General features: G+C 32.1%; 1 pseudogene; it reads right to left on the bottom strand.

The window, feature by feature from the left end:
• Nucleotides 1-11,881: 11,881 nt before the first annotated feature.
• Nucleotides 11,882-12,974, bottom strand: LOC133185081 (glutaminyl-peptide cyclotransferase-like; annotated as a pseudogene).
• Nucleotides 12,975-14,258: the final 1,284 nt, after the last annotated feature.

Raw genomic sequence — 14,258 nt, 5'->3', positions numbered from 1 at the left:
GCTATGAATAGCCATTGGAAGGCTTCGTAATTAATATTATCCGCTGTTTGTGTAAGTATTCCATATTCGATTGCATCGAATGCAAATCCAACGTAACATCTAATCACAAAATCAAAATTTTTGTCTAATGTTTTTGTACAACATTTATCCGATATATATCTGAAAACTGTCAATGTTATATCAAACACAATATCGTCAGAATCGAAACACATTCTTTGCGTTTTAAATGAGATTTACTAATGAGAACAACTGATTAATTAGCATGTAGGTTTTTGGAGATAGATCACCGTTAGTAAGTTTCACCTATTTCATACAAAGTCTTTTGTTCACAAATGACTGAGGTATTTCAAGACACCTGAATTTGTAAAATCTTTTCAAAATATGCCTTCTTCATTTTCAATAATATACAAAATTTTCTATTAACTAATTTACTTCAGGTCAATCATTCCTTTATTTTTCTTTGAAGAAAAACGGTTTTTGAATGCTTCGATGACTCAAATTTAATTTTGTTTCCAATTGAGTAAGAAAAAAGAACGAATAATTATAAAGTGTAATCAATAGGTTTGTCCCTGGCATTCTGCAAATCATTATTTCTCTGAAGCAACGATCTGCCTGAATTTCATTTTTTTTAATGTCTCAAGTACAAAAAATGAAAAATAAACATTTCTTCAAGAATTCTTTTGATTCTTTGTTTGTTGACTAGGTAACTATAAAAAAATTGATTCGGAATATTTTGATGCCCGCCACTCTTACAAGGAGAACTACTGTCTGAATATAACTGAATTTCCCTGGAGTATATGTTACGATAAGTTGAAGAATTCGATATTCTTAAGAATTTTAGGTGTTTTAAAACCTTTTGAATGAACATTGACTAGAATTAAATTGTTAAAATTCTAAGTGTTTTAAATCCATTCGACAGAACATTTACAATATATATTTAATGTTTAGAATTTTAAGTGTTTTAAAAATTTTATAGCTAATAAATAACTAGCTATTAAAAAAATTAAAGATCTAAAGGCTTTAAAAATAGTTTCTCACAACGTAAAGAAATAACTCAGAGTAAGAATTATTACAGAATATGTCCATTTGTAGCATAATCGCTGACTCAGGAAATTAATTGTGATATTTTATAAACAATTACCTTTATAATAAATTGGGAGATATCATGCAAATAATTCTTTTCAAAAGTTTCTTTCAAAATGGCAACTTAATTTATTGACTGATATATTTTAATGATAATATACATTTCATAAAGACCAAAATTCCAATCCAAAAATATTATCTTATGTATTTGTAGGACTTTTACTCCTATTCAACATTCAGGCAAGCTTTTTTTGATGTCCGCGATCTGAAGATTGCTATTGAAAACAGTTGTGGGGGAATATATTGTTGAAGAAGTAGTAAAAAAAAAATATATGTTAGAAACACATGGCTAATAATAGTTGGAGAGGGCAGCTTAAAAATACGAAGTTTTAACTCGGGAATATGTGCAGGTTTTGGTAAATATACTCAACATGTATTTTCAATGACTGGGGCTGTGGCTCTCCCCTAATAAAAAAATACTATAGTTAACTTTGGTAAACTATAGTTTACTTTAGTTAATTGTAGTGATAACTTTGACACTATGAAAACTCTAACTATAATGACAAGTCTGATACGTTGATTTACTTTAGCGATAACTGATAAAACTGATTTTCTATCACTATGACACTATAGTGATAACTTTGAAAACTTTGACTTACTGAATTGATCACTGTGGAAACTTTGATTCACTATCGTTTTCACTCGAATGTTGTGTACAAGATGATATCTCTATACATCTTACTTCGTGTACTTAATGATATTCCTATATGATATGCCTAACTCATAAAATAAAAACCGTTCATAAAAAGACAAATACTTATTTTAGAAATTTTGTTCCAGTAGCAGTCATATTGAAAGCATACTTTTTGAAAACTATCAAACCAAAATGAAAAATTCAAAATAAATTGTATTGCATGCATTATGCAAGTGCACAAAATTATTGGAAATACAAAACGTCAACAAATATCTTCGATAAAATGAGAAAACATGAAATATGGATCGACATAACAAACAGTACTGAAGCTCAAATGCCATTTAAGCAATACAAATTTGGAGCTGAGAAAACGTGAACCTCTAAAAACATTAGAGATGAGATCAGGTGCCATGGAGGAGTAAGCATCCCCTGTCGATCGGTCACACCCGCCTTTTGGTTTTTGTCATGATCTGGGAAACAGAAAAATCAGAGTGTAAATAATGGCATAATAATTTATATGAAAAACGTCAGTCAACATTCGATTTAATGATAGATTGTATTTGCTGACAAAGGCAAAGGAATTTGTGAAATGTTGACTTTAAACGAGACTTGCCTCGTTTTAGAAATTGTTGGTACGAAGAGCATGCTCTTGCGTATCGAATCAACTGGGAAACATAAACTCCATTTGCATGAGGTAATGGTATATTGGTACATAAATAAGGGAAGTTTACGATAAAAAAAAAAGTTGGAGTCATCACATTTATCATAAAGTTTTGTTATTAAGTTACCATTAAAGTCTTTTTCTAGTAAAATATCTAGATATGAAAAATGTCAGACCCTGTGTTGTCCTCTGTTTCGAATTCAATGGGATATATCTTCAACGAATGAATGAAAATGAATATTGTTAATTGATAAAACGTCGTCGACATATCTAAATTTTGAATTAAAGGCCAAAGCAAGAGACGTCTTCTTTTCATGGAGACGTTTTCGAATAAATTCTGCTTAAGATGAATAAAAAATAGGTCTGCAAATAACGGGGCACAATTAGTACCCATGGAATTCCGACAGATTGTTGGAAGACCTGATCTCAAAAAACAACAAAGATATATATTGTAAGAAATTCAAGCATCATTTAATAACAACTGCAGAGTACATTTACTTTTACTTGTGTGTACAATCAGAATGTTTTTAACAAAATAATTATGGAAATGACCAATGACAAGGTGAGTAGATTTACGAGTTCCATTATTATTAAAACAAGAGGCCCATGGGCCACATCGCTCCACTGAACACACTTGCTAGGAAGAAGCAGAAATCAGTTAATATTGAAAAGATTAAGGAGGGGGGGGGGGGACTTAAATTTACACTACCTCAAGATGCTTCTATATCAATATTACTAATCACTGCTTTGCTGTTCTTAAACAAGAAGAATTTTTTTTCCACTAAATTCCTGTGTAAAACTGATTGCTCATTAAGACTCCATCCTACCCACCATAAATTTGAATAAATTTTAATCTACACTACTTGAGGATGCTTCTATAATAACATGACTAATGATGACTTTGCTGTTTTTGAGCAGAAGATTTTTTTATAGATGACTCCTATATATTCTAATGCAAAACTTTGACTCTCTTTTGCCCCCCCCCCTCCCCCAGCCTCTACAATACCTAAGGTTGCGTCTGTATAAATATGACTAATTGCCTTAGCTGTTCTTGAGTAGAACATTTCAAAGACATTTTCCTATGTTACATGTATGATCAGGTTCTTACAAGGGATATATAGGTTTTCCTTTTACTCTATTTGAGGTAATGATTGGAATGATTATTAAGACAGCTCTGTCTGTCTGTCTGAGGGTATATCACACAGTACTTAAATTTTCTCTTATCTAGAGATGGGGACTGGGTAATCTACGGGAAATTTTTTTTTTAAAAAATTGGGTTGGGGGGGATAAATAAAAATAAAATTCCCTATTTTAAGCAGTCCACTAAAAAAAATAAGAATAAAATTCGAAAAAGTGTCTGATTTTTTTTTATTTCCAATAATTCGATAAACATTGCCATATATAAGGTGTGGAACTTAAAACATGATAACCGCAACACAAAAATTAATTAAAAGTAGACTATTAAATCCCTATGAGAAATTGGATGAAATCTAAGGAATTTCTTATCAAAATATTTATCATGACCACAGCCAGATGACCAAAGAAAAAAAGTTTAAAATGAGAACCTCATTATGCTCAAAGTACTGAAAAAAAATCATGAACCAACAAATCAAATATGGAAAAATTTTTTATAAAGAGAATCTCAATATTATATAAAACCCAGAATCATGATTTAAACCTTTATTTTACAATACAGCATATGTTTATGCATATTAACAAACATCTGAAAGTTTAAACACATTAAATACCGTTTGTTTACAGTACATGTTTATATCCATTCTAAATTTTTTTAACACACAATAAAATACTTACGAATTTCTAGTCTGTACAGTGCTGCAAATGATCTTGTAAAATGTTACAAGTTTGAAAACGTTTCTTGGAAATACATACAAGTTAGATACGTCACAAAATTCGAACGTAACGTCTATTTTCGATTTCCAATCTTTTATCACGTTCATCAAAGGTAACAAAATTGTAAAAGAGAACTACTGCATATGGTACCCACAGCGAAAGTGACCAGGTAACATATCCTCTAGTAAAATTAGGCTGATCATTTCTTTAATTTCTTTTTAACTCCAACTTAACTTCGTCATCGGGAATACTCTAATTAATTTTTTTCTGTTTCGTAGCTATGGTTGACTTGGAAAAACTATCGTGTATAAGGACAAAGTATTCTCAACTTTTGTAAAATTTGACATTTCTTCATCTTATACACTTCCGATACAATTGATAACAAACGTAAATTGATTGGATGATAATAATGGCTTTCACTAAAGCAGCCAATCAGAATTGCCGAATTATTTGCACATAATTTTATTTTCTTAGTGCACTTGCATTGACGATCGCGGGAAATTTAAAAATAAAATGAACAACAGGGACTTTTATTTTTATTTGGAAGTTTCAAAAATGTAATTAACTAAGCAGTAAGTACTTTACACAGATTGCACTGAAGTCTATAGAGCATTTTTTAAATAAAAATTCAAATAATAAGAATATCAATCAATACTGTTGTGTAAAAATGCACTAAAACGCATTAGAAATAGAATGACAACCAAGTTTTTTTTTTTTTTAATTGATTATTTTATTGATTAAAACCAGAGGGAGATACCTTTTACCAAAATTCAAGGTCATATATTAGGACACATCCCATCTTCACATGCTTATAGTAATAAATAGGAATTATGTCTAAATATACTGAGTGTTCAACACCTACATATCTGTTATACATTCAATTTCATTGAATCTTTTGCTATTAGGATGAGAATACATTAACTTCTTCATTGCTGATTCATCATCCAACTTCTTCAGCTACCTTCTGGACTGGGTTGATCAAAACACAGGTTAATTTTGACCACTGGTTAAGTTACCCGGTGGTTAAATTCTATATCCACTGGCCAACTAACCACTGGTCAAATATCCGTTGCTCAAAATAAAATTAGCCCCTGGTTAGTTAACTACAGGTTAAATGATTTAACCAGTGGTTAGTATCACACAATGCATTACATTTGTCCACTTGTCAACTAAAAAAAATGGCTACCATGGTAAATATCATACGAGTGAAAAGTGGGAAGTTATAATGTTACAACTGTATTAGAGAAGTGGAGAAACACCTATAGATGTAACAGTTATCAACACTAAACAAACGGTTTAAGTCACAAAAAGTCAAGAAAGCACAGGTTTGGCTAAGAATTTAACTATGCTGTAAATTCAAGTGGAGGATCAATAAGACGTGGAGTGGTATAGGAGAATTAGCACCACGGCGAAGATGAATAATATGCTGTGTAAAATAAGACTGATGATGGTTGGCACCAGAGCCCTCATTGAATCTATAGTGTTCAAGAAAATGCATAGTGACTCGCCATATCTCTTCGGAATTATTCCTGTTTAATACTTGGCTACACCTACAAGGTAAGTACATCAATTTGCATCGTCTCATACTTAAATAATAACTGATTAAGCACATTTACCTGTTATCACAATGTAAACGTAGTCTGCTATACATTCGAGGAAATTCGCACTGGCTGCGTTCTCTGTTTCAATAGTTACCTTGCCAGAGAGAACTCATTTCAAACACTTACAAAGAAAAAATAAATTTTCACCACATTTATATCTGTCTAACTAACACCGATAGTTAGTAGTCACTACTATTTGCACTTCTGTATGCAGGTGTCGTAACAGTATTTCACTTGAGGTTCACGTCAAATCATGGCTGACGCAAAATAATTCCTGAATCTTCCCTTCCGATTCGGGCATTTTAACACGAGACTGGAGCTGAATTTTTTTATGAGATGAAAAACAATATGTAAACTTCTTATATTGACTAGATTCATTAAAATTTAGGGCGTGCTGAATTTTTCTATATACTGTATTTGAGTGGGGAGTGATTAGGTCCTGGACTTGATTTTCAAGCACCTGCTCGACTTCGAGCGAGACAAACTTGCGTGCCTTGCTGGATGGCTATGTATTTTTTGGTACTAAAATCTTTATATATTGTTTTACAAGATCTGAAAAGGAAACTTCTCAAAAGTTTGTTTTCAATTAATACCATCTACTCAAAGTTGCGCATTTTTGGAAAGAATATATAGCAAAATTTAATACTGTTGTGCAACCTATAACAGAAAGGACATGGTCGAATACATAGATAAATTGAGTTCGTCACTGAGGCATTTCGCTCCGTACCCATACACTGTGTAACGAAAATACATTAATGCATCATCCAAAGTTTATTAAATAAATACCACACCTTTTAATAAGTATCAATATTTAGAGAAAATAAAGGACTATATATAGATATCTATAAATATCAAATGTGCAAATCATTTTCTCTATAAATATTTTTATTTATTTATAATCATAGAGGGACCTAGTCAAAATGAATGTAAAATCAAAGGAAATAGGGGATACACTCTTTATCTCATGCATCAGGCAAGAAGCATCGCTAAACAATATGGGGCCAATAAAAAATCATTGTCAAGCGAATGATAATTAATATTGTAAAAAATGATCAAATAAAAAAGGAAGACATTTGAAAAGAAAGGGGGGGGTGTCGATTCCCAATTTATTTTAATGTATTTTAATAATTTATGTTTGGTTACCAAACTAATATATCAATTTATTTTTATCCTTATTAAGCCTATATACAAATGACAAACAATTTTATTCATTTATACATACATATATTTAATATCATCATTTTTTTTTATCAGCAGGTAGGGGATGGCCACTTTGATGAAATCCTTTGCAAAGCCAACAATTTTAGCCTTGAAAGAACCCATTCAAAACATTCTTGCTGAAGCTGAAGACATGAAATTCTATCATATCTCTGAAAGTGTTGTTATGCCCTCTTCCATATTGCTGCAAAGCCATTTCTACTTGACTTATAAATGACTGTGTCTTTGTTAATACTCAACATTTAATATTCAACATTAAATTCGTGATTACAACATATACAAGCCTTTGTTTCTTTTATTATCCTCCAAAATCAACAACAAACAATAACTAGGTAGCCATGATTATCCACTGGATAAGAGACTTAACCCACCTCTGTGGAATGGCTAACTTTGGCCAATATTTAACCACTGGATAGCAAAGTTAACCAGTGGATAGATTTTGAGCAACAGAATTTAACCAATGGTTAAAATTTAACCGCTGGATAAGAGATTTAACCAGCGGTTAGCGCTAACCAAGGTTTTGAGCAACCCAGTCCTGAATTCCTGACTATATCAAAGCTTTGCCTTAAATACCATAAGGCTAGTCCATTCCAAGGGTTGTCAGGTCATTCCACTATTTGAAGTCTTCAATGCGTTTTACTCAGATGCCCCTTAAACATTACACCTATATCTTCCCATGCACAACTGCTCTGTCCCCGCCCTACTCTCAGGGTAAGGACATACGCAACATACCTTACCTACTGATAATTTTCCAAGATATTCTTAATTTAAGATTATAGTGCTATCAGAGGTTCGTAGACAAAAAAAACAGCATGCATTACCAGGGATTTTGAAAAGACATCAATTAAAGAAAATTCTTGTATAATTCAAAGAAAAATAAACAAAAATGACTAAATATATATTCTAGATGTTTTGTTTACCCAAACTTGTTTTAGAAGAAGTGTACAACAGCATATATAGAAATCAAAATGTAGAACACAGTTCCTTTAAGTATTGGAACTCTTAAACTCCATGGAAAAAGACAATAAAGTTTAAACTTTCGCTGCATATGTCCTTAACATGTCTAATAATGGTTTCAGACGACAGACGCCGGAAACTCTTTAATCAAAAAGTTAACTTGAGCCTTCGGCTCAGATGAGCTAAAAAGCAGCTTTCTATGATGTCAAAATGCCTGGACTTTAAACATCAAGCTATAGATTGTATGTGGCGATTTCAGATTCTATGTCTAGATCTTTTGCAATTTATTCTCAAAGTTAACATTTTTGGCTCCATCTTTACTGCATATTTATTGTTACAAAAAAGGGTACTTTAAAATTACTTACATATTTTCTTTTACTTTTATAAAAGAGAAAAAAAGAAACATGGAAGGAAATGTATTTAAACGCAAAATCTACCCTGCTTAATTTATAAAATAAGCTAAATAAGCAAATAAAACTAGCAATGAATGAATCATTATGACAGTATAAAATAGATAAATAAATAATTTAAATAGAATAAATAAAAAAAGAGATATTTCAACACATTTAAAGCGTAATTTTCATACATATAATTATACATATCATTATATAAATAAATGAAATATTGAATATTGAAATAGTATTTTTTCTTTAATTAAATTTTTAAACTGTTTAACTGTTAGCTTAATTATCACATAACTACTGTACGGGAAAATCAGCATGTTTTTAATAAACTTCACAGGCAGGATAGTGTAATTGTTGTTATAGTAAGCTGTAAACTGATTATAATGAGTGACAGAAATTACACAAATATTGTAAAACTGCTCCAGTATATAGTTTTTTCATCATTATATGAAGATATATCTTTTATTTCTTTAGGTTGAGAAATCAGCGAATGTTCATAAACTGTTAGTGGCAGGACCACTATCCTCTGATTTTGGAGGATAAAATCTTGATTAAATGAGACATTCCTCAGAAGGAAAAAAGGTATCGAGTCTGCTTCAATTTAAAGTGCAGAAAGGCTTGATTGAAAAAACTTCTATCATATCTATTCTCTTTTTTAATGTAGATCAAAAAAGTAGAATTTAAATAAACAGGAGGCCAAGTGGCCACATCGCTCACCTGAGCACTCTTGCTAGGAAAAATCAGAAATCAGTTCAGTCTTGAAAAGTTTTGATATAAAAGTGGTTCGAGGTGGGGTGTTGATTTGAACAAATTTGAATCTATACTTCATAAGGATGCTTTTGAATTAAAATGACAAATAATGGCTTTCTTGTTCTTAATACGACAATTTTTATTGATATATCATTTGTATTCCTTTGTATAAATGTGATCCCCTGTTATGGCCCCTCTATTCTCCTGGGGGTCATGATTTGAACAAATATGAATCTTCACTACCTGAAGATGCTTACATATAAAAATGACCTTTGCTGTTCTTTTGAAGATTTGTCCTATGTATTCCTATGTAAAACTTTGATCGCCCATTGTGGCCCCACCCTACCTCCGGCGGTCATGATTGGAACAAACTTAAACCTACAATACTTGAGGATGCTCTCATACAAATATGACCAATCATGGCTTTGTTGTTCTAGAGAAGAAGTTTTTAAAGTTTTTTTTCCTATATATTCCTATGTAAAACTTCGATCGCCCATTGTGGCCCATACTACCCTCGGGGGTCAGGGTTGGAACAAATTTAAACCAACACTACTTGAAGATGCTATCATATAAATATGACCAATCATGGCTTTGTTGTTCTAGAGAAGAGGATTTTTGAAGATTTTTCCTTTATATTCCTACGTAAAATTTTAATGGCCCATTGTGGCCCCACCCTTCCCTCGGGGGTCACGATTTGAACAAAATTGAATCTACACTACCCGAGGATGCTTCCATATAAGATTCATATTTCCAAGAAAAGTAGTTCTTGATAAGATTTTTAAATGATGCCATTAATTTTTCACCAATTCATAATCATCTCCCCTTGGAAGAAGGCGTGGCCTTTCATTTGGACAAATTTGAATTCCCTTTACCCAAGGATACTTTGTGGCAAGTTTGGTTGAAATTGGCCTCGTGGTTCTTTAGAAGAAGATGAAAATGTGACAAGTTTACAGCAACGACAGATAACGGACAAATTTCGATCAGAAAAGCTAACTTGAGCCTTTGGCTCAGGTGAGCTAAAAATAAAACGATGGCATATCAATTTGCCTGACGTTTGGACTACCACAAGAAAACAAATCTGTGTATTTGTTCTATCAGCTGTGCATCATAAAATTATCATGCAACCTCACATTAAATTTTGATAAAAAAAAAAAATTACTGTCATGTTCTTCCATTTCCTTTGAAGAGCTGTGTATCTTAAAATAACCGTAGAAAGCGACATTTGATAACCTTCAGGTAAACATTTAGAAATACGCTGCCCAGAATAACTGCCTTGTGCATTGCTGAAATGAAGTAAACCCTAACAAAGGATATGATTATGTTTTACCATTTCTTTTTAAACAGCTGTGCATTATAAAAGTATCGTAGGAAGTGACATTTGATATTCTTTATTTTATTCAATAAACCGAATTTAGAGTTAGGCCGCTCAGAATTGCTGCCATGTGTATTGATGAAAAGAAGATTAAAATAATTCATGAATTTATATATAAATCTAATAATTAATCTAATGCATTTTTATTATATATACAGCTTTATATATATATATATATATATATATATATATATATATATATATATATATATATATATATATATATATATATATATATATATATATATATATATATAAAGTACAAAGAAATTCACTTTTATAAGGATACCCACTTCCGCCCCAACCCGAGGTTGAACTCTCGACCTATACGGAATCTGTATCCTAGCAGTGCAGGATCGGCGCGCTAAACCGCTCGGCCATCTAGGCAAGTCAAAAACTTGCTTTCGATGCAGATGGAATTCTCGCGGCGCTATCCTACACTACAAGGTCATTCTCAATGAGAAAGAGTTCAACCCCGGGTTGGGGCGAAATTGGGTATATATGAATATTTCTTCACTTAGGGCAGTTATGCCTACTACATGCTTTAGCATGTCTGTTCAAATAAATGACTTTAAATCAACCGTTTTAGGTGATCGTGGTACATATGCGTACATGCTATTTTCAAAGTGCATTATTGACTAAAATCAATTTTATTATTTCATAACATCATACCTTTATTGTTTGATCACCCTGTCTACCCAAACACCAAGAAAGGGTTTAATGTTACATGCACTGGATAATTATAACATGCAAGCTCAAGTGTGAATCAATCCCACAAAAGTAGATTAAAGTAAAAAAAAAAAATACAGGCCTTTCCCAGGATGCTTAAAAAATGAATACACCAAATCAAAATAAAAAATCTTGAAATTTTCATTCGTAAAAAGGTACAATTTACGTTGTATTATTTCATAATATGAATTTGTACTAGATCAACTTTATAGAAAAGGTAATTACATTATTGACCATAAAAGGGATTTTGAATGTAACATTGCGTGAAAATAATTATATAGATGTTTGACAAGAGAAAAAAATAAACGGATTTTAAACACTTGCATTTCCTTTATTTGGCATAATAATTTCCTAAGTCTAAATTTTATTTTTACTAATTTGTTATACAGCTTCTCCCAGGATTACTATTTCAAAAAAATGAAGTAAAAATTGTGGCTTTAAATAATTGAATTGATGTTGCAAATATGAATATAATATAAAATACCTAAACTCTACAGATATTATTTTTATCCAAATGTCGATAGGTTATTTTATGAGTTCAGAAACCCAATTAATTTCTTTTCAATTTATTCTGTACTGATTGTTAAAGGTATCAAAGTGTAAATAGCTGGCTACGAAAAGACGGAATGTCTAGATGAAATCTACTGTTGTGCGATAGTCTTTATGTGCAGCAGCATCGGTCATTTTGTGCCATACGCTAGGACGTGGTGCCGATACTAGATGAAGGATAGGTACCCCTTTGCGTGAAAACGGAATGTGGTCGTCTTCAATTCCATCATTAAAATATGTCTGATTACTGAAAAGAATTCTTTCGTTATCATGAAGGATTTTTTTTTTCTTTTTAAGATATCGTTCTCTTCTTGCTAAGATTTCAAAAGCATTTGTCGTTTGTTGGAAAAAGTTGCGAAATTGTACATCGGCTGTTCCAATCAAATGCAACAGAACAAAGATTTTCACATTTGGTAATACATTCTCTGCTTCCCATTTCTCTGCAAGGTTCCTTGCTCCATAAATAGAATCCTCGGTTGTCCAAAACCTGAGAGCTTCTTCACCATCAAAGAAGACGATCAGTGGGGTGATGTCTCGATGTATTTTTACTCAGGACCCCTTAAACAAACAATCCAGCTGCAAAGCTACAACCAATAATATCCCGCAGGGAACTGCTGAGTCTGAAGCTCTAATGAAGACATTTCCATTTCTGTCCGTAATGTTTTTAGAATCATAGTGAGCAGCCAGTACCATTTTCTTCGGTTTGCTAGGATCCTGTGTTGCTATAATGTTGGTGAATGTTTTGGTGCCATATTGGGTCAAGTCTTGAAACACATCTTCTTCAATATGCCAATTCAGGGCCCTTAGCTTGCTAATGAGATAATTTCTGAATTTTGCACTGCCGTCTGTGTCTGGCATTCTTGGGATCAAAATAGGCTTCACTAGTTCCTTAAAGGCATTCAGATCTGCTTTGTCTTCAACTATTGTTCTTGAAGCTTCTCCTGATTTCCATCTTGCTGACCGGTCTCCATCACTTTTCGAACGTACAATACATTATACATACAGCATTAGTACAACTGCTTTAACTCTTTTCATCTTCGTTGTGATACTAATTGAATATCCCCAATCTCTACAGATGCTGGAGTTTTATTTATAAGGTCTTATCGGAACTCCTCAGACGAACATTTGGGATTATTTCCATTTCCGGAAAATCGATTCTCCCACATGTGGACTTTCGTAGGATTATTTTTTCAATGTACCTCATTGTCAGGTATGAAACTAAATACAGAGTGTCATTTGACCCTGATGGAAATAGGATCCTGGGTCATTCTTCATCTTTAAAGTGCGAGTGTTGATTTTTTTTTTTTTTTTTTTTTTAATTTCGACTCCATTTTGTTTAAATTTTAACCAGGACTTCAAAATTTTCATATATAATCTGAGACAGAACCTATTGCACTTTTGCTTGGTTAAGGACTTTTTATTGTTATTGTTCATAACACTCTATATTATTACACTTTATACATGTATTGTTAATAACTGTTTATAAATCTTAATAAACTTGCAATCGGTTATTCCGTTTTAAATTTGGGATATCCGTTCGTACCCTCCTTATGAATGTACCTATCTTTAATACATTTTCATTGCTAGAGGGTCATTTTAAAGTCAAGCTTAAGATTATTGTCTAGATGTAAAGGGTAAAGATAACAAACATAGATCGATCTCAAAAAATCCATAAACAATACAAATATGTGAAGAGGGCATAAAACACGGACTCCTGGAAATTCCAGAGGTGGGATCAGATGCCTAGGAGGAGTGAGCATCCCCTGTTCACCGGTCACACCTGCCGTGTGCTCCTTGTCATGACCGGAAAAAAGAACAAAGGCAAATACTTAATTTCTGAAATTTACTAAATAATAAACTTGTTTTGGAAAAATTTCAATAAGTGTGGAATATTCATCACTAGACGGGTGTTTGTGAAAATTTCTTATGACGTAGATTGATTGATTATTATTGTTTTTAAACTGCCAAAATATTCTGAATCGATGAGTATACTAAAATTACTAAAATTAGGAAAAGTGTCTAATTTGTTAGACTCTTAATTTCTGATAACTTCATTGTGCAATCAATCTAATTTACCCTTATTTGTTAGCTCTACTGGTCAGAGACCGGAAAATCTTATGCGACTAAAGGGTGTCCGTCTTCTGTCTGTCTGTCTGTAACATTTTTTTTTCAAAATGCTACTCCTCCTACAGTTTAAGTCTGATGTCAATACAACTTGGTACACAAGTAGATTACACAAATATACATAATTCTGTGTATTTGTTTTTGATCTTGAAAAACGGTGTTGCCAAAAAAAGTTATTTCTGTGATATTCTTTCAAAAAGTCACTCCTCTTACAGTTTTGGTCTGATTTCATTAAACTTTCTACAAAAGTATACTACATTAAGAT

The sequence above is a fragment of the Saccostrea echinata genome, unplaced genomic scaffold (assembly GCF_033153115.1).
Source record: "Saccostrea echinata isolate AGI-Se365-2 ecotype Australia unplaced genomic scaffold, CSIRO_AGI_Sech_v1 ptg000012l, whole genome shotgun sequence".
NCBI lineage: Eukaryota > Metazoa > Mollusca > Bivalvia > Ostreida > Ostreidae > Saccostrea > Saccostrea echinata.
This window is presented reverse-complemented; position numbering and strand designations above follow the sequence as displayed.